At 45.6% G+C, this 27,369-nt stretch overlaps 1 long non-coding RNA gene across 2 annotated transcripts; it reads left to right on the top strand.

Annotated features, from left to right (window-relative positions):
* The first annotated feature begins 27 nt into the window (after positions 1-27).
* Positions 28-23,901, top strand: LOC141098086 (uncharacterized). 2 transcript variants are annotated; one of them, XR_012234144.1, is made up of 4 exons: positions 28-154; positions 6,611-6,721; positions 19,430-19,495; positions 21,662-23,901. It is a non-coding gene; the product is annotated as an uncharacterized lncRNA (long non-coding RNA). The 2 variants fall into 2 exon arrangements; XR_012234143.1 differs by lacking the exons at positions 28-154; positions 6,611-6,721 and having other exon boundaries at positions 17,477-19,495.
* Positions 23,902-27,369: the final 3,468 nt, after the last annotated feature.

Here is a 27,369-nt window from a genome sequence, read left to right as displayed (position 1 = left end):
GTAACGGCGCTCCTGCTATCGCCCCGATCACGATCCCGTTACGCCGATAATTCTTCAATGAATTTATTTTCCTGTAGAATGTTCAAACATGAAACGTCAGACAGATTTACCACCGGTTCCCAGGACGCTTCAGTGCATCACCATTAACCTTCCGGTAGGAACAAAACCCTTGTCCTTTAAGTTCCTAGTGACCTATATTTTTCCTTCCTAGCCATAACTTAGAGCTGTACCTGGACTTGTCTTTTGTGGTACCAGCTGTAGCTTTTATTGGTACAATTCTGGAGTCCATATGATCTGACCTTTTTATTCTATTTTTGGGAGACTATATCAAATATGTAAATTTTTTTTAAATGTTTTAGAATCTATGTTCTGAGAAAACGGGGGGGGGGGGGGATATGAACCTTAGGGGGTGTTTAGGAGGTCCACCGGCACCATGACAATGTCTTTGGCACCCCACAATCGTGTGCGGAGGGTCAGGGGGAAAAGCTGAGGCCGATGAGCGCTGCAAGGGACACCTTCCCCGATTCCCATCCTCTTAGGTGTAGCGATCACAAGTGACAATGGCAAATAAGAGGTTAAAGTGCTGCATTCAGAACTACCTCCAATCACAGTAGTAAGGCCACGTTCACACTATTAGTATTTGGTCAGTATTTTACCTCAGTATTTGTAACAAAACCAGGAGAGGAACAATCAGAGGAAAATTACAATTGTAACACGTCACCACTTCTATATTTATCACCGACTCCTGGTTTGGGCTTACAAATACTGAGGTAAAATACTGACCAAATACTGATAGTGTGAACGTGGTCTTAGACTCAGGTGCTGGCTGGATCACACACTTCCTGTGCCGCTAGCAACATTCACAGAAACTGGTTTGACAATGGTTACGTCAATGGAAAATAAAGTGTTTGCATCCATTCTTTTAGGGTCAGTTCAGCACTGCCATGTATTAAACGCTCACCCATATTTTTCATTGCTACCTTTTCTACCTCAAAAGTGCTGGTGTCGTAAGAAAATAAATAAAAGGCATGCTTCTTTACCCAGCACTGCCACCGGCACTCAGGAGTGGAGCGTGTGGCTGCATGGATTGCTATGCGGCCGCATGCTCCAATCCGAGTGCCGGCGGCAGTGCCGGGTATTAACATGCGAAACTCGTCCGAGTTTCTCGCATGTGTGATCCCAGCCTATCATGGAGCAATGTTACTGTAAAAAGGTGAGAAGACATGTGAAGCAATCACCCACTGCCCAGCTGGTCTTGTCCTACTAATGGGACCACCTATTAATCAGATAAGGTTGTGAGATCAATGCCTCAGCAACTGTCCAACTCGCTCACAGCAACGTCTTCCTATGACCAATGTAAGATCAGGTGGTAGAGGGAGGCACCAGAACACCCCTCTAATAACTATCACTCTTAGGGCAGAGACACACTAGCGAATTTTTCGTCCAAGAATCGGATCGTAAAACTTGCCCTGGCCGGCACCTCTCCTGACCTGAGCATGACAGCGTGATGGATTACTATGCAACTGTCAAGTTCAGGTCAGGAGAGGTGCCTGCCAGGGCAAGTTTTACGATCCGATTCTAGGACGATAAATTCGCCAGTGTGTCTCTGCCCTTAGACCGGGATCACACTACCTTTTGTGATACGAGAAGCTCGCACGAGTCTCTCGCATTAACACCCCGCGCTGCCGCCGGCACTCAGGACCAGAGCTGCGGCTGTATGTTTTTGTATGCAGCCGCAGCTCCGATACTGAGTGTCGGCAGCAGTGCCGGGTGTTGATGCGAGTGACTCGTGCGAGTTTCTCGCATCACACAAGGTAGTGTGATCCTGGCCTTAGGCCGGGGTCACACTTGCAAGTGCAATGCGAGAAACTTGCCTCAATACCCGGCAATCAGACTGGCGTGTGCGGCTGCATGTCTTTCTATGCAGCTGAACGCTCCGGGTCGAACAGCCGGTGGCAGTGCCGGGTATTGATGTGAGAGATCACGTATATGTCTTGCATTGCACTTGCAAGTGTGACCCCGGCCATAGGCAGTTTAACATGCTACGTTCAGCTTTCCTGGTAGTCAATGGAACCTGTCAGCACATTTTTACCAGTAGTGGTGTGGCGCCCCAGGAGCATGGTCGCCACAGTGGCATTGCCTTCCTCCAGGGAGGGTGATGTCAGGCTTGGAAGCAATGAAGGGTCTCTCTAGCAGTTAACCATGTCATGCAACACGGTTCCCACTCCAGGCCAGCAGAGGGAGCTCTGAACCAATACTAAGGGGAAGAGTTTCTCTCTGGGGGCCAGGCGGGGAAATTAGTCAGTTAGTGTGAGGAGGGCAACGAGTGTAGACGTGTGGAGAGAAGCTGGAGGTTGAGCTGAGGATAGAGCGCTCCCTCCCAGTGATAGCGCATGATCTGGAGCCTGGTCTCCACGGTTGTATGGATACTAAAGGTCCTGCAACAGAAACCAGAGGAATAGGAAGCTGTAAATGCTCTATTCCCATCTAAGACTCGGAGGCACAACAGCGGCGGGTGAGCCAAGAGAAATAGGGGGCTACAGCTGTCTGCCATATGAGGTAGATCCAAAAGGGAAGAAGAAGGAGGAACTTCAGTGTAACACAGTACTGCATGTACCTCAAGTAAGCGCTAGAGAGGAGACTACACAACCCATCTGAGAGAGGGATTGCTAAGTTGCTTCCAGGCTAATCATCTCCTGTGCCATCTGTAATCTGGACCCTGGACTGCACTTACAAAGTAAAGGTAAAGAAACTACACTTTGCTGTGTCCTTGCCTTCTTCCTGCAACTTCTTCAACACTGCTACATCTCTGTGCCAGACACTGCACCCTCTTCCTCAACACCTATCCTCTTCCGCAACACCTATCCTCTTCATCTACTCTGCCCTGGGACTACAGCCCTGCCTGTGGAGGGCTATAATATCACTGCTGCACCCCACCTTTTGTCCCAGAGGATCTGCCTGCAGCTTCGGCTTAACACCTCCTTTGCCGAACACCACAGGTGGCGTCACAAATCACTCATAAACTTTATTTCATCACTCAAACCCCTTTTACATGGGTGCCCAGGGCCACGGACTGGGTCACCACTGCTGTGACACCTCCCTCTGAGAAACCGGCCCGGTACCGAGTACCCCACAGCCTTGGGAGGGCGACCCATTTTGGCGTCACGAACAGGATTACGGAGCCCGGTATCCCCGGGTCCTGTGTGCCAGAGACTGTGTTGTGTGCTATAGACTGTGAAATTGCCGCCATTACCCCGCTGCTTGGCGCGCGGGAAACCAAAGAGGCGGGCCGTCGTGGGCGGAGCCTGCCGAAGAGCGCAAAGAAGTGAAGTGCCGCGCGGGAAGAGGACAGCGCGCGAGAAGTGGGAGGGGCGAAGGCCTGCAGCCCGATCATCCAGCCTGTAACGCTGCAGCCGGTAAGCCTGCTCAACCCCAGGCCCTGGCTAACGTTGACTAGGGGGGAGAAGAGAATGTCTGAGGCAAGCGCCGATGCAGCGGCAGACGCCCCCGCAAACCCCTCAGCGCCGCAAGATGCAGGGCTCAATGCGGCTGCGGGTCAAATAGTGCCACTGAATCCAGCAGCCAGAGTTGCCTCCAGGGCACCGCAAGAAACAGCGCTCACCGCAGCGGTCCCCATAATGCCGCTGTCTATGCCTTACAGTTGTGGCCAAAAGTATTGACACCCCTGCAATTCTGTCAGATAATACTCAGTTTCTTCCTGAAAATGATTGCAAACACAAATTCTTTAGTATTATTATCTTCATTTAATTTGTCTTAAATGAAAAAACACAAAAGAGAATGAAGCAAAAAGCAAAACATTGATCATTTCACACAAAACTCCAAAAATGGGCCAGACAAAAGTATTGGCACCCTCAGCCTAATACTTGGTTGCACAACCTTTAGCCAAAATAACTGCGACCAACCGCTTCCGGTAACCATCAATGAGTTTCTTACAATGCTCTGCTGGAATTTTAGACCATTCTTCTTTGGCAAACTGCTCCAGGTCCCTGATATTTGAAGGGTGCCTTCTCCAAACTGCCATTTTTAGATCTCTCCACAGGTGTTCTATGGGATTCAGGTCTGGACTCATTGCTGGCCACATTAGAAGTCTCCAGTGCTTTCTCTCAAACCATTTTCTAGTGCTTTTTGAAGTGTGTTTTGGGTCATTGTCCTGCTGGAAGACCCATGACCTCTGAGGGAGACCCAGCTTTCTCACACTGGGCCCTACATTATGCTGCAAAATTTGTTGGTAGTCTTCTGACTTCATAATGCCATGCACACGATCAAGCAGTCCAGTGCCAGAGGCAGCAAAGCAACCCCAAAACATCAGGGAACCTCCGCCATGTTTGACTGTAGGGACCGTGTTCTTTTCTTTGAATGCCTCTTTTTTTCTCCTGTAAACTCTATGTTGATGCCTTTGCTCAAAAAGCTCTACTTTTGTCTCATCTGACCAGAGAACATTCTTCCAAAACGTTTTAGGCTTTTTCAGATAAGTTTTGGCAAACTCCAGCCTGGCTTTTTTATGTCTCAGGGTAAGAAGTGGGGTCTTCCTGGGTCTCCTACCATACAGTCCCTTTTCATTCAGACGCCGACAGATAGTACGGGTTGACACTGTTGTACCCTCGGACTGCAGGGCAGCTTGAACTTGTTTGGATGTTAGTCGAGGTTCTTTATCCAACATCAGCACAATCTTGCGTTTAAATCTCTTGTCAATTTTTCTTTTCCGTCCACATCTAGGGAGGTTAGCCACAGTGCCATGGGCTTTAAACTTCTTGATGACTGCGCACGGTAGACACAGGAACATTCAGGTCTTTGGAGATGGACGTGTAGCCTTGAGATTGCTCATGTTTCCTCACAATTTGGTTTCTCAAGTCCTCAGACAGTTCTTTGGTCTTCTTTCTTTTCTTCATGCTTAATGTGGTACACACAAGGACACAGGACAGAGGTTGAGTCAACTTTAATCTATGTCAACTGGCTGCAAGTGTGATTTAGTTATTGCCATCACCTGTTAGATGCCACAGGTAAGTTACAGGTGCTGTTAGTTACACAAATTAGAGAAGCATCACATGATTTTTCGAACAGTGCCAATACTTTTGTCCACCCTCTTTTTTATGTTTGGTGTGGAATTATATTCTTATATTCAATTTGGCTTTAGGACAATTCTTTTTGTGTTTTTTCATTTAAGACAAATTAAATGAAGATAATAATAACAAAGAATTTGTGTTTGCAATCATTTTCAGGAAGAAACTGAGTATTATCTGACAGAATTGCAGGGGTGTCAATACTTTTGGCCACAACTGTACATACCGGGAGCAGCCTGGCTACCGCAGTATTCAGGGGAGTCACGTACCCTGAGTGAATTTAAAGAGAGACTGTGCAGTTTGTTTGAGGTGTATCCTCTGTCTGAAAGCCAGAAGGTGAACATCCTTATTGGGCAGCTAACAGGTGCAGCACAGAGGGAAGTAAAAGCCTGTCAGAATAGTGACAAAGAGACTGTTAAAAAGATTTTGGCCAAGCTAAGAAGCACCTTTGACACCTGCACTGCAGCTGAAATCAAGATGAGGTTCTTTGGATGTAAACAGAAAGTACAGGACAGTATAAGGGACTATGCTCTTAACCTGCAGGAGGCGCTGCGAGCCGTCAAACAGATTGACCCTGACAGTGTGAAAGATGGAGACGGACTGCTAAAGGAGCAATTTATTGAAGGACTCCTATCTAGTACCCACAGAGCACAGCTGCGCATCATAGCCCTGCAAAACCCTGACCTGGACTTTGCAGACTTCAAGGATCGGGCTATCCAGGTACTGCAGGAACCAACTGTCAGCCGTCCAGCACCCCCTAGGCGCCCAGCGATCACATACCACCAGGAAGCAACATCCTTCCCTTCCAGCCCTGTGGAGGCTGATGCACAACTCTAGAGAAAGATCCATCTGCAGACCTGCGTCTTCAGGTCCAGGAGTTGACCAAAGGCATGGCTGCACTTGCTAAAACCGTGCAGTCCCTGCAGGTGTCCTCCAAGGAGAAGATCCAGCTTGCTTCCAGTCCAGAGGATGTCGCGTGGCTACGGAAGAAGAGGATCCCGCCACTCCAAGGGAGAAACAACGATCGCTATGACCAGGACGGACGTCCCATCTGTCGTCACTGCCACAAGGCAGGCCACATCGCAAGATTCTTTCATTTAAACGAGCAACCCCTGGGGCAGAGGGCCAACCCCCAGGAGTAGGACCACAAGGCCCAAAGAACTGGTGAGCCAAGTATGTTGGAGGGAGACCGATCCTTCAAGTGGTGATTGACGGCATCCCCATGAACGCTTTGCTGGACACTGGCTCTCAGGTGACAACTATGCCGTATATCCTTTACAAGCGGTATTGGGCTGACTCTGAACTCACCCGTGGCCCAAGTGATGAACTCACAGTGGTTGCCAGTAATTGGTCAGTCTATGCCGCAAGTAGGATGTAAAGAAATTACTGTTAAAGTGGGGAGGGTGGAGTTAAAATCTCAAGGTCTCATAGTTGTGGATATTGATCGATGAGAATGTAATCCCATGATGACTCTTGGTACAAATATAATTGAAAATTGTCTTTCCGAGGTTATTGTCTTGTTGCAACAGGTGGCTGAGACTGCTGGTTCCAGTGAACAACGAGTCCTGCAGAAGGAGATCAAGGCCCTGATGCAAAGACAGCAGGTAGAACTCTCTGGCGGAGAAATTGGCAGCGTCAGAGTGAGTGAACCTTTCCCCATTGCAATACCCCCCAGATGTGAAATGTTGATTTGGTGTCGGGCAGCCATAGGCCTCAGAGGGAAAGATTACCAGGCATTGGTAGAACCAGTGTACTCTGATAGCCGGCCCACTGTCCTGACAGCCAGAGGGGTAGTTGATGTTCGCAAAGGGAGAGTACCTGTATGCCTCTTGAATTATGGGGAGGAGGAGGCCACAATACCTCGGTATGCCACAGTTGCTAAGCTGCTCACTGTCAGCAACAACGCCATACAGGCAGCAGAGCCCTTGGTCTCATCCGACCAGGTGGAGGACAATGGCTCTGTAAAGCAGCTGGAGGAGTGGTGTCAGCAACTGCAGGTGGGAACTGACTCCACCCCTTCCTACCAAAAGAATGGGGTTTACAGAGTGACCCAGGAGTATGAGCGGGTATTCAATAAACACCCTCTAGATTTTGGGAAGGCAAAAGGGGTTCAGCATCATATCCCCACAGGAGATCATCCACCCATTAAAGAAAGGTACCGGCCTATACCCCCAACACAATACCAATGTGCCAAAGGTATGTTGAGAGAGATGAAGGAAGCTGGGGTGATCAGAGACAGTTGTAGCCCCTGGGCAGCTCCCATAGTTTTTGTAAAGAAAAAGCATGGTACCATGAGAATGTGCGTTGATTACAGAAAAATTAACAGCATTACACATAAGGATGCCTACCCATTACCCAGAATTGAGGAATCATTAGCTGCACTTAAAACTGCTAACTATTTTTCCACCCTGGATCTCACTAGTGGGTATTGGCAGGTTCCCGTGGCAGAGGCAGACAAGGAGAAAACGGCCTTCACAACCCCAATGAAACTCTGCGAGTTCCAATATAGGCCATTCGGGCTCTGCACCGCTCCTGGGACATTCCAACGGCTGATGGAGTGCTGTCTGGGACACAAGAACTTTGAGACATTCCTGTTGTACCTTGAAGATGTCATTGTTTTCTCCAAAACTTACGAAGACCATCTGAAGCACCCGGCTGAGGTGTTTGAAGCCTTGTCCAATTTTGGCTTGAAAGTGAAGCCTTCCAAATGCCACCTCCTGAAGCCCAAGGTACAGTATCTCGATCATGTAGTGAGTGCAGAAGGTGTGGCACCAGATCCTGACAAAGTCACAGTCATCCGGGACTGGCCGAAGCCCAGCAACCTCCATGAAGTACGCCAATTTCTCGGGTTGGTAGGCTACTACCGAAGGTTCATCAAAGGCTTCACTGAAATAGCCACCCCTATGCAAAACCTTCTGGTGGGGCAGTCCAAGAAAGCCAAACAGAAAAGTTCCACCTTTGAATGGAATGAGGAACTGGAGAGGTCCTTCACTCGCCTGAAGATGGCTCTCATAGGAGATGAAGTTCTGGCGTACCCAGATTATGACCAGCTCTTTGTGTTGTATACTGATGCCAGCAACGTGGGACTGGGAGCAGTACTGTCACAGGTACAGAATGGCAAAGAAAGAGTGATCTCCTACGCCAGCAGGAAGCTTCGTCCCACTGAAAGGAACTCTGACAACTACAGTTCCTTCAAACTGGAATTCCTCGCCATAGTCTGGGCTGTGACTGAACGATTCAAGCATTACCTAGCTTCAGCCAAGTTTACCATCTTCACGGATAACAACCCGTTGACTCACTTGGAAACTGCCAAACTAGGTGCACTGGAGCAGCGATGGATGGCTCGGCTGTCTAACTATGAATTTACCATCAAGTACCGAGCAGGGCATAAGAATGCCAATGCTGATGTGCTGTCCAGGATGCCTAATCTTCCAGATGCAGGAGGAAGACCCCGAGGCCCTCGAAGAAATTGAGCTCCCTGCCTTCCAACGGCCAATTGCGGCCCAACGTGCCCAAGGAGTGAGAAACAGAAGGTCTGTCTTGAAAGAGGCTACCCTAAATCCCTTGCCTCATCATGACTGGGCAGAAACCCAAGATAGCGACCCCGCAGTCCGCCTGGTAAAGGAGCTACTGTCACAAGCTGACTCACGCCTGGAGTCGGATGCTCCTGAAGAAACCCAGCAGTTGTGGAAGGAGAGGCAGGCTGTTCATTTATGAAGGAAAGCTGTGTCGGAGGAGTATCAATGCCCGCACTCATGAGTTGGTCTGGCAAGTGGTAGTCCCAAAGAGAGAGGCATCAATAGTCTTGGAAGCCTAACATAATGAAGCTGGACACTTTTTTGGAAGTGCATTGAGCAGCAAGGTGGTGTGCTGGTAAAAGGGGAAAAAAAAAACAAAAAAAAACTCTCTTAAATCTTCTTCCTGAGCGACTGTGAACGAGCTGAGTGTGACCTGAGCGTAAGTGCGAACTGTGGTAAGTGTGTGACTTGAAATTCAGTGACTTTAGATTCAGGGAGTTTCCAAGGGAGGTCTTACTGAATTGCTGTTATATTAATACTTTTTTTTTTTTTTTTTAAATTTATTTTTGCTTATCTTATTGTCTGGTGCAATCCCCATTAGGATGTGCTCCACTATTGCCAATGCCATCCAGTGCACGTCTTGCCGCATGTATGAAATCCTTGAACAGCCGGTCGAGGGTGCATACTGCTGTGCAAGATGTGAGCACGTTGTGCATTTGGAAGCCCAGATACCGGATCTAAATGTGCAGCTGGCAACACTGAGATCCATAGACAATATGGAAAGGAGTCTTCTGCTCACTGAGCAGACGCTCAATGGGATAGATGAGGGGGGGGATGCTAGGTTGGAGCTGCAGGACAATGAAGCAGCTAGCTGGGTGACAGTTAGAAGGCGGGGTAGAGGGAAGAGCACCAGGGAGGCTAGTCCTGATCTGGCACACCCCAATAAGTTTGCTAAGTTGGCAGATGAGGGGAGTCTCAGTGCAGGAGTAGCACTGCTGCAGCAAGGCATGTCCTCTGAAAGCCGGAGAAGTGTCTGCTCCAGTAAGGGGGGAAATAGGAGAGCAGGGCAGGCCAGACAGGTTCTGGTAGTGGGAGACTCAATTATTAGGGGAACAGATAGGGCAATCTGTCACAAAGACAGGGATCGTCGAACGGTGTGCTGCCTACCTGGCGCTCGAGTCCGACACATCGCTGATCGGGTTGACAGATTACTGGGAGGGGCTGGAGAGGATCCAGCGGTCATGGTGCACATTGGCACAAATGACAAAGTTAGAGGTAGGTGGAAGGTCCTTAAATATGATTTCAGGGAATTAGGCTGTAAGCTTAAAGCAAGGACCTCCAAGGTGGTATTTTCGGAAATACTTCCTGTACCACGTGCCACGCCAGAGAGGCAACGGGAGATTAGGGAGGTTAATAAGTGGCTCAGGAATTGGTGTAGGAAGGAGGGGTTTGGGTTCCTGCAGAACTGGGCCGACTTCTCAGTTGGCTACAGGTTCTACGCTAGGGACGGGCTGCACCTCAATGGGGAGGGTGCAGCTGTGCTGGGGGAGAAAATGGCTAGAAGGTTGGAGGAGTGTTTAAACTAGGGACGGGGGGGGAGGCTATTCCTTTTATAGGAGGGGAAGACAGTGCAGATAGAGACCTGGGCACAAATAATGACATTGGGGGTGGGGGTGGGGGTGGCATGGGGGGTGGGGTTAGAACAGTTAATAATTTAAGAAAGAATAGAGGTACAGAGAGATACATAAAGTGCATGTATACTAATGCCAGAAGTCTCACCAACAAAATGGAGGAATTGGAGTTAATGTTGTTGGAACATAATTATGACATAGTGGGGATATCTGAGACATGGCTGGACGAGAGCCATGACTGGGCTGTTAATTTACAGGGCTATAGTCTGTTCAGAAATGACCGTACAAATAAGCGAGGGGGAGGCGTGTGTTTATATGTAAAATCATCCTTAAAACCCATCCTTCGTGATAATATATATGAATCTAATGAAAATGTAGAGTCCCTGTGGGTAGAGATAAGGGGAGGGGGGAAAAATAATAAATTACTGATAGGGGTTTGTTATAAATCTCCAAAAATAATGGAAGCTACAGAGAATATCCTCATAAAGCAAATAGATGAAGCAGCGACTCAAGGAGAAGTCATTATTATGGGGGACTTAATAATAATAATAATAATAAATTTTATTTTTATAGCGCCGACATATTCCGCAGCACTTTACATTTCAGAGGGGATTTGTACAGACAATAGACATTACAGCATAACAATAATCACATACAGTAGATTATAACAAATACCAAGAGGAGTGAGGGCCCTGCTCGCAAGCTTACAGTCTATGAGGAAAGAGGTAGACACGAAAGGTGGGTGGTAACAGTTGCCCTGATTGTATGGACCAGCCATAATGTTAAGTGTGTAACAGTACAGACACAGAGGGCTAATGGATGCATAAAGCATGTGGGAACATGATGCTGGGAACCTGGTTATGGTAAAAATTTTTGGCTCTGCCACACAGGGATAGGTTAGGTTAATGTGTTGAGGCGATAGGCCAGTCTGAATAAATGCGTTTTCAGGACACGCTTAAAATTGTGGGGACTGGGGACTAATCGTATTGACCTGGGAAGTGCATTCCAAAGAATTGGCGCGGCACGTGTAAAGTCTTGGAGACGGGAGTGGGAGGTTCTGACTATTGAGGATACTAACCTCAGGTCATCAGCAGAACGGAGGGCGCGGGTAGGGTGGTATACTGAAACAAGGGAGGAGATGTAGGGTGGTGCTGAGCCATGGAGGGCTTTGTGGGTGAGGGTAATAAGTTTATACTGAATTCTGGAGTGGATGGGTAGCCAGTGTAATGACTGGCACAAGGTAGAGGCATCGGTGTAACGATTGGTGAGGAATATGATCCTGGCTGCAGCATTCAAGACAGATTGGAGAGGGGAGAGTTTTGTAAGAGGGAGACCGATTAGAAGAGAGTTACAATAGTCGAGACGAGAATGAATAAGAGAAACAGTAAGAGTTTTTGCAGAGTCAAAAGTAAGAAAAGGTCGAATTCTAGAAATGTTTTTGAGGTGCAGATGACAAGAGCGAGCCAGTGATCGAATGTGGGGGGCAAAGGAAAGCTCGGAATCAAGTATGACCCCAAGACAGCGGGCATGTTGCTGGGGAGTAATAGTGGAACCACAGACGGAAATGGCAATGTCGGGTGTAGGTACATTAGTAGCGGGAGGAAACACAAGGAGTTCAGTCTTTGATAGGTTCAGTTTCAGATATAGTGAGGACATGATATTAGACACAGCGTTTAGACAATCGCCAGTGTTTTCTAGAAAGGCTGGCGTGATGTCAGGAGAAGAAGCGTATAATTGGGTGTCATCAGCATAGAGATGGTACTGGAAACCAAATCTACTGATTGTTTGACCAATAGGGGCAGTGTACAAGGAGAAGAGGAGGGGGCCTAGAACCGATCCTTGAGGAACCCCAACAGTAAGAGGAAGGTGAGAGGAGGAGGAACCGGCAAAAGAAACAGTAAAGGAGCGGTCGGAGAGATAGGAGGAGAACCAGGAGAGAACGGTGTCCTTGAGGCCAATGGAACGGAGCATAGTGAGGAGGAGCTGATGATCCACAGTGTCGAATGCTGCAGAGAGATCCAAGAGAATTAGCATGGAGTAATGACCATTTGATTTAGCTGTTAGCAGATCATTAGAGACTTTAGTGAGGGCAGTTTCAGTGGAGTGTAAAGAGCGGAAACCGGATTGGAGAGGGTCGAGAACAGAGTTTTCTGAGAGATAGCGGATAAGACGGGAGTGGACCAGGCGTTCCAGGAGTTTAGAGATGAAGGGAAGATTAGAGACAGGTCTATAGTTAGCGGCACAATTTTGGTCGAGGGATGGTTTTTTAAGTAGTGGATGTATGATGGCATGCTTAAATGAGGAGGGAAAAATACCAGAAGAGAGAGAGAGGTTAAATATTTTAGTTAGGTGAGGGGTGACAGCAGGGGAAAGGGACTGGAGGAGATGTGACGGAAATGGGTCACTGGTGCAAGTAGTTGGGCGAGAAGATGCAAGGAGCCTGCTTACTTCTTCTTCTGTGACTGGTTCAAAATCAGAGAGTGAGTTAGATGCAGTGGGGGAGGGAGGACAGTGCATGGTATGAGGGGATTTGGAGATAATTTCCTGTCGGATCTGGTCAATTTTTTCTTTGAAGTAATTGGCCAGATCGTCAGCTCGGAGCTCAGTGGTTGGGGCCTGTACTCTTGGATTGAGTAGAGAATGAAAAGTGTCAAAGAGACGTTTCGGGTTATTGGACAGTGAGATGATGAGGGTGTTGAAATAGGTTTGTTTGGAGAGGTGAAGGGCAGTGTTGTATGTTCTAAGCATAAACTTAAAATGGATGAAATCTTCGTGTAGATTGTATTTTCTCCACAGACGTTCGGCGCACCTGGAGCACCGCTGCAGGAAACGTGTTTGCACCGTGTGCCAGGGTTGTCGCCGTCTGCGTTGTGGTGTTCTATTTATAGGGGGTGCAAATTCATCCAGGGCAGTTTGAAGTGTTTCATTGTAATGCTTCAAAGCAGAATCAGGACATGAGAGGGAGGAGATAGGGGCCAATGAAGACTGCAAGTTCTTCAGAAGTTTCTGGGTGTTAATGGCCTGTGTGTTTCTATAAGTCTGGACAGTGGGGGTGACCTGAGCAGCCTGGCAGTTCTTTATAGAGAATGAAAGAAGATTGTGGTCAGAGAGCGGGAGAGGGGAGTTTGCAAAATCATCCACTGCACAAAGCCGAGAGAAGACCAAGTCGAGGGAGTTTCCGTCTTCATGCGTTGGAGAATTAGTAAGCTGCGAAAGGCCAAATGAGGAGGTTAGAGATAAAAGGTGAGTAGCAGATGGGGAGAGGGGAAGAGCAATGGGGATGTTGAAATCTCCCATGATGAGGGTAGGGATGTCACAGGAGAGAAAATGTGGAAGCCAAGTGGCAAAATGATCCAGGAACTGATGGGAGGGGCCGGGAGGACGATATACCACCGCCACTCGCATGGAGAAGGGGGTGTAGAGTCTGACGGCATGGACCTCAAAAGAAGGGAAGACAAGTGAGGGTAGTTGAGGGATAACCTGAAAGGTACATTTTGGTGATAGGAGCAGACCAACGCCTCCACCAGCTCTATTGTCTGATCTTGGGGTATGAGAGAAGTGTAGCCCCCCGTATGAAAGAGCAGCAGCAGCGGTAGTATCTGACTGCTGGATCCAGGTTTCAGTAAGAGCCAGAAGGTTAAGAGAATTAGAAAGGAAGAAGTCATGAATGAAGGAGAGTTTGTTACACACTGAGCGAGAATTCCAAAGTGCACAATTAAGAGAGACAGATGGCATGCAGGGAATATTAATAAGATTAGAGGGGTTTCTGAGTGTAGCAGTGGGGGGGTTTGACTTTCTATAACATGGGGGACCAGGGTTGGGAGCAATGTCTCCTGCAACTAGGAGAAGGAGGATAGAAAGAGTGAGCAGATGGTTAAGTGATTTGTGAGAGCGTCTCTGGTGTTGAATGGTGGGACTGGCTGGATCTGTGCAATTTAACAATGTGAAAAGAGCATGAGTGCTATACATAGGAGAGGAAAGGAGCGAGGGGCCAATATGGATGGAGTGTGGAGAGTTAATGCCAGGGCGGTGGATGTGTGTGAATGCAGCGGCCAGGATATAAATTACACAAATGCATATGGTATATATTTGTTGTACTCCAAATGTACAGAGAGTAGATGTATATAAATGTCTTACCTGTCTCCTGCCCTGTTTAACTGCCATGTTATAACTGCCAGAAGTACTTTGATACATGCCATGTTATAACTGCCAGAAGTACTTTGATACATGTACTTCGATAACATGTGCATAAATGCCACCCCTGCATAAATGCTCCCCCTAGCTATGTCTGAATATATAGGAGGTTAAGGCTAAGTTTTTTTGTTTTTTTTTTGGCTCTCTCTTCTCGTTAATCAATCACACTAAATTGAGACACCAGGACCCAATAAAATGTTGTGGTCAAATAAACACATGTCCAGCACTACATGGATCATAAAGCACTTTGAAAAGTTTCTTGACCTCACAACATAAGGGGACAAGCAGAGTAAGTTGAAATAACTATATACCAGATATAAGCTTGCAGAGTTGAAAACACATAGATAGCATTCAGGATTAACTGCTTGCTGACATTGAATGGAGACACAGGAGTGGATTCAGAGCAGAGATTGGAAAAGCTGGTTACCAGATATAAGCTTGCAGAGTTGAAAACACATAGATAGCATTCAGGATTAACTGCTTGCTGACATTGAATGGAGACACAGGAGTGGATTCAGAGCAGAGATTGGAAAAGCTGGTTACCAGATATAAGCTTGCAGAGTTGAAAACACATAGATAGCATTCAGGATTAACTGCTTGCTGACATTGAATGGAGACACAGGAGTGGATTCAGAGCAGAGATTGGAAAAGCTGGTTACCTGTATGAAGAGAATAGAGATGCGTGTCACATTCATCCATGTTATAACTGCCAGAAGTACTTTGATACATGTACTTCGATAACATGTGCATAAATGCCACCCCTTCAACTACCCTGAAATACATTGGGGAACCGAAACCTGCAGTTCCAGCAAGGGTAATAGGTTTCTGACAACGATGAGAGACAATTACCTTTCACAACTGGTTCAGGACCCAACAAGAGGGGGGGCACTGCTAGACCTAATATTAACCAATAGGCCAGACCGCATATCAAATGTAAGGGTTGAGGGTCACTTGGGCAATAGTGATCACAAATTAATAAGTTTTCATGTATCCTTTAATAAGATGTGTAGTAGAGGGGTTACAAGGACACTAAACTTCAGGAAGGCAAACTTCCAACGGATGAGAGATGATCTTGGTGCAATTAACTGGGACGATATCCTGAGACATAAAAATACACAAAGAAAATGGGAGACGTTTATTAGCATCCTGAATAGGACCTGTGCACAATATATACCGTATGGGAATAAACATGCGAGAAATAGGAGGAAACCACTATGGCTAAATAGAGCTGTAAGGGGCGCAATAAGAGATAAAAATAAAGCATTTAGAGAATTAAAGCAAGTAGGTAGTGATGAGGCATTAAATAAATACAGAAGATTAAATAAATTCTGTAAAAAGCAAATCAAGACAGCAAAGATTGAGACAGAGAGACTCCTTGCCAGAGAAAGTAAAAATAATCCCAAAATATTCTTTAACTACATAAATAGTAAGAAGCTAAAAAATGATAGTGTTGGTCCCCTTAAAAATAGTCTGGGTGAAATGGTGGATGAGGATGAGGAAAAAGCCAATATGCTAAATGACTTTTTTTCAACAGTATTTACACAAGAAAATCCTATGACAGATAACATGATCAGGGATAAAAATTCTCCATTAAATGTCACCTGCTTAACCCAGCAGGAAGTACGGCGGCGTCTACAAATCACTAAAATTGACAAATCCCCGGGCCCGGATGGGATACACCCCCGAGTACTGCAGGAATTAAGCACAGTCATAGATAGACCACTATTTTTAATCTTTAAAGATTCCATAATAACAGGGTCTGTTCCACAGGACTGGCGTATAGCAAATGTGGTGCCAATATTCAAAAAGGGGACAAAAACTGAACTTGGAAATTATAGGCCAGTAAGTTTAACCTCAACTGTGGGTAAAATCCTGGAGGGTTTTCTAAGAGATACTATACTGGAGTATCTGGAGAAGAATAACCTTATGACCCAATATCAACATGGGTTTACAAGAGACCGTTCCTGTCAGACTAATCTGATAAGCTTTTATGAAGAGGTAAGTTCCGGACTGGACCAAGGGAATGCAGTGGACGTGGTGTACATGGACTTTTCAAAAGCTTTTGATACGGTGCCACACAAAAGGTTGATACATAAAATGAGAACAATGGGGATAGGGGAAAATATGTGTAGGTGGGTTAAGAGCTGGCTCAGGGATAGGAAACAAAGGGTGGTTATTAATGGAGCACACTCGGACTGGGTCACGGTTAGCAGTGGGGTACCACAGGGGTCAGTTTTGGGCCCGCTTCTTTTTAACATATTTATTAATGACCTTGTAGGGGGCATAGAGAGTAGAATTTCAATATTTGCAGATGACACTAAACTCTGCAGGGTAATTAATACAGAGGAGGACAATTTTATATTACAGGAGGATTTATGTAAACTAGAAGCTTGGGCTGATAAATGGCAAATGAGCTTTAATGGGGATAAATGTAAGGTCATGCACTTGGGTAGAACGAACAAGTTGTATAATTATGTGCTTAATTGTAAAACACTGGGCAAAACAGTCACTGAAAAAGACCTGGGTGTATGACAAACTCACATTTAGTGGCCAGAGTCAAGCAGCTGCTGCAAAGGCAAATAAAATAATGGGATGCATTAAAAGAGGCATAGATGCTCATGAGGAGAACATAATTTTACCTCTATATAAGTCACTAGTGCGACCACACTTAGAATACTGTGTACAGTTCTGGTCTCCGGTGTATAAGAAAGACATAGCTGAACTGGAGCGGGTGCAGAGAAGAGCGACCAAGGTTATTAGGGAACTAGGGGGTCTGCAATACCAAGACAGGTTATTACACTTGGGGTTATTTAGTTTGGAGAATCGAAGGCTTAGGGGTGATCTTATTACAATGTATAAATATATGTGGGGACAATACAAAGACCTTTCTAATGATCTTTTTACTCTTAGACCTGTGACGGGGACAAGGGGGCATCCTCTACGTCTGGAGGAAAGAAGGTTTAAGCATACTCACAGACGCGGATTCTTTACTGTAAGAGCAGTGAGACTATGGAACTCTCTGCCATATGATGTTGTAATGAGTGATTCACTACTAAAATTTAAGAAGGGACTGGATGCCTTTCTTGAAAAGTATAATATTACAGGGTATATACACTAGTCTCCTTAATATTGCGTTGATCCAGGGAGCTAGTCTGATTGCCGTATGTGGAGTCGGGAAGGAATTTTTTTCCCCAATGTGAAGCTTACTGTTGCCACATGGGGTTTTTTTGCCTTCCTCTGGATCAACATGTTAGGGCAAGTTAGGATAGGATATGGGTTGAACTAGATGGACTTAAAGTCTCCCTTCAACCTTAATAACTATGTTACTATGTTACTTCAGATGGAAGAAGTTGGAAGCCTTGCTCCGGGAGAGATGAGATGGTATGAGGAAAGCCATTGAAAATTGGTGCCGGGAGTGTGGACAATGCAACCTGCGCAGAAAGGACCGCAACAGCCAGCGAGCTCCTTTGCAGCCAATAATAACCAAACAACCACTTGAGTTTGTCGCCCTGGACCATGTGAAGCTGGTTACAAGTCGTTCAAGCTACATTTATGCTCTTACCATCATTGACCACTACTCAAGATTCCTGATAGTAGTGCCTGTCAAGGATCAAACAGCCAGGACTGCAGCCAGAGCATTCCAACAGCACTTTTGTCGACCACACGGATATCCTGAGCGAGTGCTTGCAGATCAAGGTCCAGCCTTTGAGGCAGAAGTGTTCCAGGAATTCTGTAACTTGTACGGTTGCAAGAAGATCAGGACAACACCGTACCATCCACAGACCAATGGCATGTGTGAAAAGATGAATCAGGTGGTAATCGACCTACTGAAGACCTTGCCTTTGGAAGAGAGGAGTCTGTGGCCAGAAAAGTTGCCAGATCTGGTAGACCTCTACAATCACATTCCTGTGAACTCCACCAACTGCACTCCAGCCTACCTAATAAGAGCGAGGCCTGGCAAGTTGCCTATTGATTTGGATATGGGAGTCCTGACACCTGAAGTAACATCACCAGATGCTGACTGGGATACAGAACAGCAGCAGCAATACCGTAGAGTACAAGAGTGTGTGGAAAAGAGTCTAGCTCAGGCAAGACAAAAACAAGAAAAGACCTACAATCAAAATGCACCTGCAGCTCCCTAGTCACCAGGAAAACAAGTCCGAAAGAGGAAAAGGAGGATGCATAAATTGGATGACCAATGGGAAGCTGAACCCTACACCGGTCTACCCTCAAACTTTGACAATACCAAGGTGTGCCTTATTAGTAAAGATGGAGGAGAAACCGCAGCAATATCGAGGGATCATTTGAAACTGTGTCCTGACCAGCTAAAGGAAAGAATGGAAGAACAAAATAACATCCAACCCATAGAAGAAGAAAAGGTCAGCACTATACTTGGAGAATTCCCTGCAAATTGGACTAAAGTAAATGATGCCATAGTGGTGCCAGCGTTGACATTTCCCCAACTGGTAGTACAAGAAGACGTGACTCATGAGAACTCTCAGAATCAGGAAGTTCAAGCAGTGGATGCCACACCAGCAGTGGAGCCAGAGAATCCTCGCCCTGCCAGTGGTGAATCTGTCATACCCATGGTGAGTCTAGGAGGCAGAAGGATACTACCCAGTTTACCCACACCAGAGTTACGTAGATCTACCCATACTACCCAAGGTATACCTCCCATCAGATTCTGCATATAACTAAGTTAAAGTAATGTAAGTGTTAACATGTATATATGTAACTGTTCAAGTTTTGTGCCTACAGAAACTCTGTAAGAAATCCCTTTCTGAATATTTCAGTTTTGTTTTGTTTTGTTTTAATAAGGTAATTAACCTTAGCCAACATGAATTTACATGTACTGATTTAGCCCTTTTAGAAAGAGGCCTGTCTTTTTCCCCAGCAGCACGCTTTGATGCCTTTTTGGCTATCAAGGATCTTCACTTATTTGCCCGTTCCCTGATTTTTAAGAAACATTTTTTTGATGGCAATTTATTTGATCTTTTTCCCACAGAAGAAGAACAAGTAGCTCTTGGTATTCTTGAAGATCTATCCACTGAACACGATACTGTAGAGGGAGGTAAGATACCGAATTCTATACGCCCAAAATCAAAGAAATTTCCCCCCCTTTCATCCTGTCCAAATGTTGATTTATTTGTACAGATTGTCTCGAAAGAATTTTTGAAAATTCCATCACATATTTATCATGACAATCTCACTAGAGATGAGCGGGGACGTCTGCGCATCCTTCAGAATCTTACGGATGTGGTTTATAAGCCGGCAGACAAGGGGGGAAATGTAGTAGTTTGGCCTAAGACACTTTATGAAAAGGAGGCCTATAGACAACTAAACAATAAAACCTGTTATAAAAAACTTGCCTTTAACCCCTTGTCTGCCTTTTCCAGCCAATTAAAAGATATCATCAATAGGGCGAATGAGTCGGGGGTAATTACTAGGGAATTGGCAACAGCCTTGATTATTCCCGAGCCTAGGATCCCGACCTTTTACCTATTACCTAAGATCCACAAGGATGCGCAGACGCCTCCTGGCCGTCCAATCATTTCAGGGAGGGGTAATTATTTAGAGCACGTAAATCGGTGGATCGATTCTAAGTTACAGCCACTAGTTGAAGCATTGCCATCGTTTCTTAAAGATACAGGTGAATTATTGAGATGGATTGACGGGTTGCAACTGGATGAGGACATGCTGCTGGTGACGGGGGACGTCGAGTCCCTCTACACCAGCATTAGGCATGATGACGGTATTCGGGCGGCGGCATTTTTTCTGGGCATGTCCAATCTGTCGGTGATGATTAGGGAATTAATTATTGAACTCCTTAGGTTTACACTTACTCATAATTTTTTTGTTTTTAAGGGGTCTTTCTTCCTGCAGCTCCAGGGTACAGCTATGGGGGCCTCGTTTGCCCCTTCATATGCTAACCTGTTCCTGGGGCTGTGGGAGAGAGACCTCTCCCTGCCTGATCAGTCGTCTCCGGTGTGCCGCGTCCTTTCGTGGACGCGGTACATCGACGACATTTTGCTGATCTGGCAGGGATCTAAGAATGATCTTCAAACATTTATGTCATCTCTTAATAATAATGAATTAAATATTTTTATCACTTACAAATATGATCTGAATACCATCGAATTTTTGGATGTACTTCTTCAGAAGGATGCTAATGGTGAAGTACAAACTAATATTTATCGTAAACCAACGGCTACTAATATGCTGCTCCATGCTCAATCCTCCCATCCTGGACATATGATCCAGTCTGTCCCTACCGGACAGTACCTTAGATTGCGTAGACTATGTTCGACTGATGAGGAATTTTATAAACAAGCTGGTGATCTGGGTGAGAGGCTTAAAGAACGTGGGTATAGTAATCGTATGATTAAAAGAGCCTTTAATAGGGCCAGACATTCATCAAGAAATAGCCTCCTCTATGGTAGTAAACCAATAAATAATCAAAATACTACGAGATTTGTGACGAATTTCCACTCTCAGTTTGGACTTATGAAGAAAATTCTTGATAGGTCATGGTTTATTTTGAGGGCCGATCCAGTTATCTCTAAACTGCTTCCGGAAAGGGCAGCAATCGCTGTTAGGCGATCTAGAAACTTACGTGACCGGTTGGTTCGCAGCCACTATACCGCCGAGTCTAGAAATACTTTTTTGGATAGGGCTGTACAGAGATATGGCAGCTCCCCATGTGGCCGCTGTGTTGCTTGTACCAATATCGATCGTATTGACACATTTGTCAATCAAGATGGCTTTCGGGTATTTGAGATCAAAAAACGGATCACGTGCACTAGTAGACACGTGATTTATTATGCGGTGTGCCCATGTGGTAAAATCTATGTGGGCATGACATCAAGATTATTGAAGATTCGCGTTAGAGAGCATGTACTGGGTATAGAGGCAGCAGCGGCCACTGAGGATGTAACGTTATTAAAAACTATCCCCCGCCACTTTAAGAAGTTCCATAATTGTAACAGCAGCCTCTTGAGAGTGCGTGGCATTGATATGCTAGATGTTGATATTCGTGGTGGGGGTTTAGCTGTAAAATTTTCCCAACTTGAGTCCAGGTGGATATGGACCCTTGGCACGGTCCATCCATCTGGACTCAACGAGAATATTAGCTATTCTTCATTTACTGTATATAAATTCCCTGTTCCTGTCATTGTGGATATGGGCCTATCGTCATTGATCTTTATTTTAACACTTTTATTTTTTTGTATTTTTTTAGTATTTATGCCAGTGATCTTTTGGTATTGCTACTGTGACGGTGGAGTACTTGTGGTCTCCCGTTGTTTATATATCCGTGATGACATCTTTTCGTCTTCAAGCTACATCTGAAGAATGACGGCCGTGTTTTGCGCTTACGTATATATCTTATACAATTCTGTTATGTATGTTAGCTATACTATATAAATATGACTGTAATATCTATATATGGCAACATTAAATATCTCGTGACATGCATGTATACAATCTGTGGACATACTGTGGATTTTAAATAATCATTACATGCTAACGTTTGATGTTCGTCGTTGGATACGGCCTGTTATGCTAGGGTATATTCTTATCGGTTACTATGTATATATAAGCCCTAGGCCGTTTTTGTAATAGCTAGTCATATTAGGGTTAACCCGAGTTTTCATCCACTGTCTCAATAGCTGGCTCTTTGTATTGGTAATTGTGTCGGCATATTTGCGCCCTTGCCCTGTACGAGCGCGTTGTCTTCTCGCCGCTACGTCAGTCTGCTCTCGGCGTCATTTGACGGCGGTTGGGCCCGCCCCGGCTCCTCCCTCCGCCTGACACCGACGCAGGCTGGCGTCTCGGTCGTCTTGACAACGCGGCCCGTCACTTCTGGGTCGGGAGCGTCATTTCCGGTTATGCGGCTGATTTTGCCGCCGCCGCGTGATATAAAAATGCTGGACACATTACTAGTCACAGGCCCACTGAGGAAGGAGACCGAAACGCGCGTCGGGGCGGACGTGCAGCCCCAGCTGACAGCGGTACTACTGTGCATATCCCTTAGAGGTAATTCTACTTATAGAAAAGGAATTTTTTTCTGTTATGCCATTTGGCTATATGTTACCTAAGGGTGCATGGGTAATATCATTACGTGGAGATGTGTTTTTTTGATACTTATTTTAAAATTAACTATCTTCACAAATTGTTTGTGATATTATGATATTATATTTGCTAGATTGTTTATAGCAGATATCACTATCTCCTTTTACAATTATTGTACTGTCTGCCGACTGGCTATGCATGTTGATGTATGATCATGGCGGTGAGCCTATAGCCCACTCCCTTCTTTCCCCATATCTTGGCATATGTTTTTAATCTATTTTCTAATAAACTTATTTTGTTATAATTGATGTAATCATTGCCTTATAATCATCTTTTTGTTCAGTCTTTTCTAACCATACTACCCAAGGTATACCTCCCATCAGATTCTGCATATAACTAAGTTAAAGTAATGTAAGTGTTAACATGTATATATGTAACTGTTCAAGTTTTGTGCCTACAGAAACTCTGTAAGAAATCCCTTTCTGAATATTTCAGTTTTGTTTTGATGAACATTTTGGCCACAGGACTGTGTGTGGTCACTAACTTTGTACATAGTTCACCATTTGCCCAGGAATGGACCATGGACATTGATGCATGGACTTACCATCACAGGACTATTTTTGGAGCCTTTGGTTTTTGTAATTTTTCATTTTTCTAAATCTTGTACATTTATAATTGTTTATTTGTTTATATGTGTTCCTGTTGTTTTCATCAGTCCAGGAGTACTGAATTGCATTAAGGGGGAATGTGGCGCCCCCAGGAGCATGGTCGCCACAGTGGCATTGCCTTCCTCCAGGGAGGGTGATGTCAGGCTTGGAAGCAATGAAGGATTTCTCTAGCAGTTAACCATGTCATGCAACACGGTTCCCACTCCAGGCCAGCAGAGGGAGCTCTGAACCAATACTAAGGGGATGAGTTTCTCTCTGGGGGCCAGGCGGGGAAATTAGTCAGTTAGTGTGAGGAGGGCAACGAGTGTATGTAGACGTGTGGAGAGAAGCTGGAGGTTGAGCTGAGGATAGAGAGCTCCCTCCCAGTGATAGTGCATGATCTGGAGTCTGGTCTTCACGGTTGTATGGATACTGAAGGTCCTGCAACAGAAACCAGAGGAATAGGAAGCTGTAAATGCTCTATTCCCATCTAAGACTCGGAGGCACAACAGCGACGGGTGAGCCAAGAGAAATAGGGGGCTACAGCTGTCTGCCATACGAGGTAGATCCAACAGGGAAGAAGAAGGAGGAACTTCAGTGTAACACAGTACTGCATGTACCTCAAGTAAGCGCTAGAGAGGAGACTACACAACCCATCTGAGAGAGAGATTACTAAGTTGCTTCCAGGCTAATCATCTCCTGTGCCATCTGTAATCTGGACCCTGGACTGCACTTACAAAGTAAAGGTAAAGAAACTACACTTTGCTGTGTCCTTGCCTTCTTCCTGCAACTTCTTCAACACTGCTACATCTCTGTGCCAGACCCTGCACCTGCTTACTCAACACCTATCCTCTTCATCTACTCTGCCCTGGGACTACAGCCCTGCCTGTGGAGGGCTATAACATCACTGCTGCACCCCACCATTTGTCTGTTTGCAGCGTCGGCTTAACACCTCCTTTGCCGAACACCACAGGTGGCGTCACAAATCACTCATAAACTTTATTTCATCACTCAAACCCCTTTTACATGGGCGCCCAGGGCCACGGACCGGGTCACCGCTGCTGTGACACCTCCGAGAGACCGGCCTGGTACCGATTACCCCACAGCCCTGGGAGGGTGACCCATTGGTATGGCTGTATAGATGCTTGTCCCCCAAATCTAGTGTTCTACATAGATGTTCCGCTCGCGGCTGTTAACCTGTTAAATCCCACTGTCAATCACCGAGAGCGGGATACCACACCAGCCGGAGGCGCGTCACAAATCCCGCCCATCGTTACCCCTGGCTGACATGACAGCTGGGGGTCTGCAAAAGACCACCGTGCCTGTTAGGGCTCATGCTCACTTGCGATGAAATCGGACGAATTCAAACCGATAAAAAATCAGATTGAATTCATACCAATGTTAATTTATGATGGTGTCTTCATCTTCGTTTTTTTTTCCAGCTCGGATCGGATCAAGTTCGGGCTGGAAAATAATCGCAGCATGCTGCGATCGTAATCGCAAATCGTATCGCAACCCGCAATAGATATCAATTGGTGCGATAAAAAAAAATCGCACAGCACTCACACCATGCGAGTGCTGTGTGATTTTTACACACCGCTGTCCTTTGAAAAGCCGGCAATTCATATGCAGCTCTACAGTAAAATCACACTGACAGGTTAAAATAGAAAAGATAGAATACATGTTCACACATAGAATAAGTGTGTGTGTGTATACACTGTGTGCAGAATTATTAGGCAAATGAGTATTTTGATCACATCATCCTTTTTATACATGTTGTCCTACTGCAAGCTGCATAGTCTTGAAAGCCAACTGCCAATTACGTAAATCAGGTGATTTGCATCTCTGTAATGAAGTGTGCTTAATTATTAGGCAACTTCCTTTCCTTTGGCAAAATGGGTCAGAAGAAAGATTTGACGGACTCTGAAAAGTCAAAAATTGTGAGATGTCTTGCAGAGGGATGCAGCAGTCTTGAAATTGCCAAACTTTTGAAGCGTGATCACTGAACAATAAAACGTTTCATGGCAAATAGCCAACAGGGTCGCAAGAAGCGTGTTGATAAAAAAGGCGCAAAATAACTGCCCATGAATTGAGGAAAATCAAGCGTGAAGCTGCCAAGATGCCATTTGCCACCAGTTTTGCCATATTTCAGAGCTGCAACGTTACTGGAGTATCAAAAAGCTCAAGGTGTGCCATACTCAGGGACATGGCCAAGGTAAGGAAGGCTGGAAAACGACCACCTTTGAACAAGAAACATAAGATAAAACATCAAGACTGGGCCAAGAAATATCTTAACTTCAGGTAATGCAGGGACGGTCAAGTTGATGGAGCGCCAGCCGTGTGCGGTTACAGGAATGCAGCTCCAGCCGGGTACCTCTAGAGAGGAGAGTGGCAGTTCTGAATAAAAGCCCGGTCGGTGAGGAGCGCAAAGAGTGGAAGGAGTAATTAAAGGTCTTCTTTTTATTTTATCCACTGTGGATAAAATAAAAAGAAGACCTTTAATTACTTCTTCCACTCTTTGCGCTCCTCACTGACCGGGCTTTTATTCAAAAGAAATATCTTAAGACTGATTTTTCTAAGGTTTTATGGACTGATGAAATGAGAGTGACTCTTGATGGGCCAGATGGATGGGCCCAAGGCAGGATCAGTAAAGGGCAGAGAGCTCCACTCCGACTCAGATGCCAGCAAGGTGGAGGTGGGGTACTGGTATGGGCTGGTGACATCAAAGATGAACTTGTGGGACCTTTTCAGGTTGAGGATGGAGGGAAGCTCAACTCCCAGACCTACTGCCAGTTTCTGGAAAACACCTTCTTCAAGCAGTGGTACAGGAAGAAGTCAGTATCGTTCAAGAAAAACATGATTTTCATGCAGGACAATGCTCCATCACATGCATCCAAATACTCCACAGTGTGGCTGGCCAGTAAAGGTCTAAAAGAAGAAAAAATAATGACATGGCCCCCTTGTTCACCTGATCTGAACCCCATAGAGAACCTGTGGTCCCTCATAAAATGTGAGATCTACAAGGAGGGAAAACGGCACACCTCTCGGAACAGTGTCTGGGAGGCTGTGGTGGCCGCGGCACGCAATGTTGATCATAAACAGATCAAGCAACTGACAGAATCTATGGATGGAAGGCTTTTGAGTGTCATCGTAAAGAAAGGTGGCTATATTGGTCACTGAATTTTTTTTTTTTGTTTTTGAATGTCAGAAATGTTTATTTCTAAATTTTGTGTTGCTATATTGGTTTACCTGGTGAAAATAAACAAGTGAGATGGGTATATATTTGGTTTTTATTAAGTTTCCTAATAACTCTGCACAGTAATAGTTGCCTGAAAAGACAGATATCCTCCTAAGATAGCCAAATCTAAAAAAAAAGCCCACTCCAACTTCCAAAAATATTAAAGGGAATCTGTCACCCTTTTTTTGGCCTTTCACCTGCTGGAATAGACATCGGGGGCTTATCTACAGCATTCTGTAATGCTGTAGATAAGCCTCCGCTGTAACCTGAAAGAGAAGAAAAACACATTATCTTATACTCACGGAGGTGGGCGGTCCAGTCCGATGGGTGTTGCGGTCCCGTCCGGCGCCTCTCTTCTTCTGTTGAGGGCAGAGCAGAGTCCTGCAGTGCGCAGGCGTCGGGAGAGGTCTGGCGCCTGCGCACTGCAGAATTCTGCTCTGCCCTCAACAGGGCAGAGCAGTGCGCCTGCGCCGGAGCCATTACAGGACGGGAGAAGAGGACGTCATCGCATGAAGAAGGGAGGCGCCGGACCGCAACACCCATCGGACTGGACCGCCCACCTCCGTGAGTATAATATAACGTGTTTTTCTTCTCTTTCAGGTTACATCGGAGGCTTATCTACAGTATTACAGAATGCTGTAGAAAAGCCCCCGATGTCTATGCCGGCAGCTAATAGGGGGAAAAAAGGGTGACAGATTCCCTTTAAGCTTTGATATTTATGAGTCTTTTGGGTTGATTGAGAACATAGTTGTTGTTCAATAATAAAAAGAATCCTCTCAACTACAACTTGCCTAATAATTCTGCACGCAGTGTATATATATACACACACACATACAGTATATATTTCAGTGACACACACACATATAAATACAGTATATATATATAGAGAGAGATACATATTAGAATAGCCGGTAATTCAATTGTCGTCTTCGGTAAGATAATTGCAAGGCCAACAGGATATGACACGTGGTTTACATACAGTAAACCATT

This window comes from Dendrobates tinctorius, unplaced genomic scaffold (genome assembly GCF_039654945.1).
Source record: "Dendrobates tinctorius isolate UK_male_01 unplaced genomic scaffold, ASM3965494v1 ptg000010l, whole genome shotgun sequence".
NCBI classification, from domain to species: domain Eukaryota; kingdom Metazoa; phylum Chordata; class Amphibia; order Anura; family Dendrobatidae; genus Dendrobates; species Dendrobates tinctorius.
Note: the sequence above shows the minus strand (reverse complement) of the source record. Positions and strands in the feature narration are given on the sequence as shown.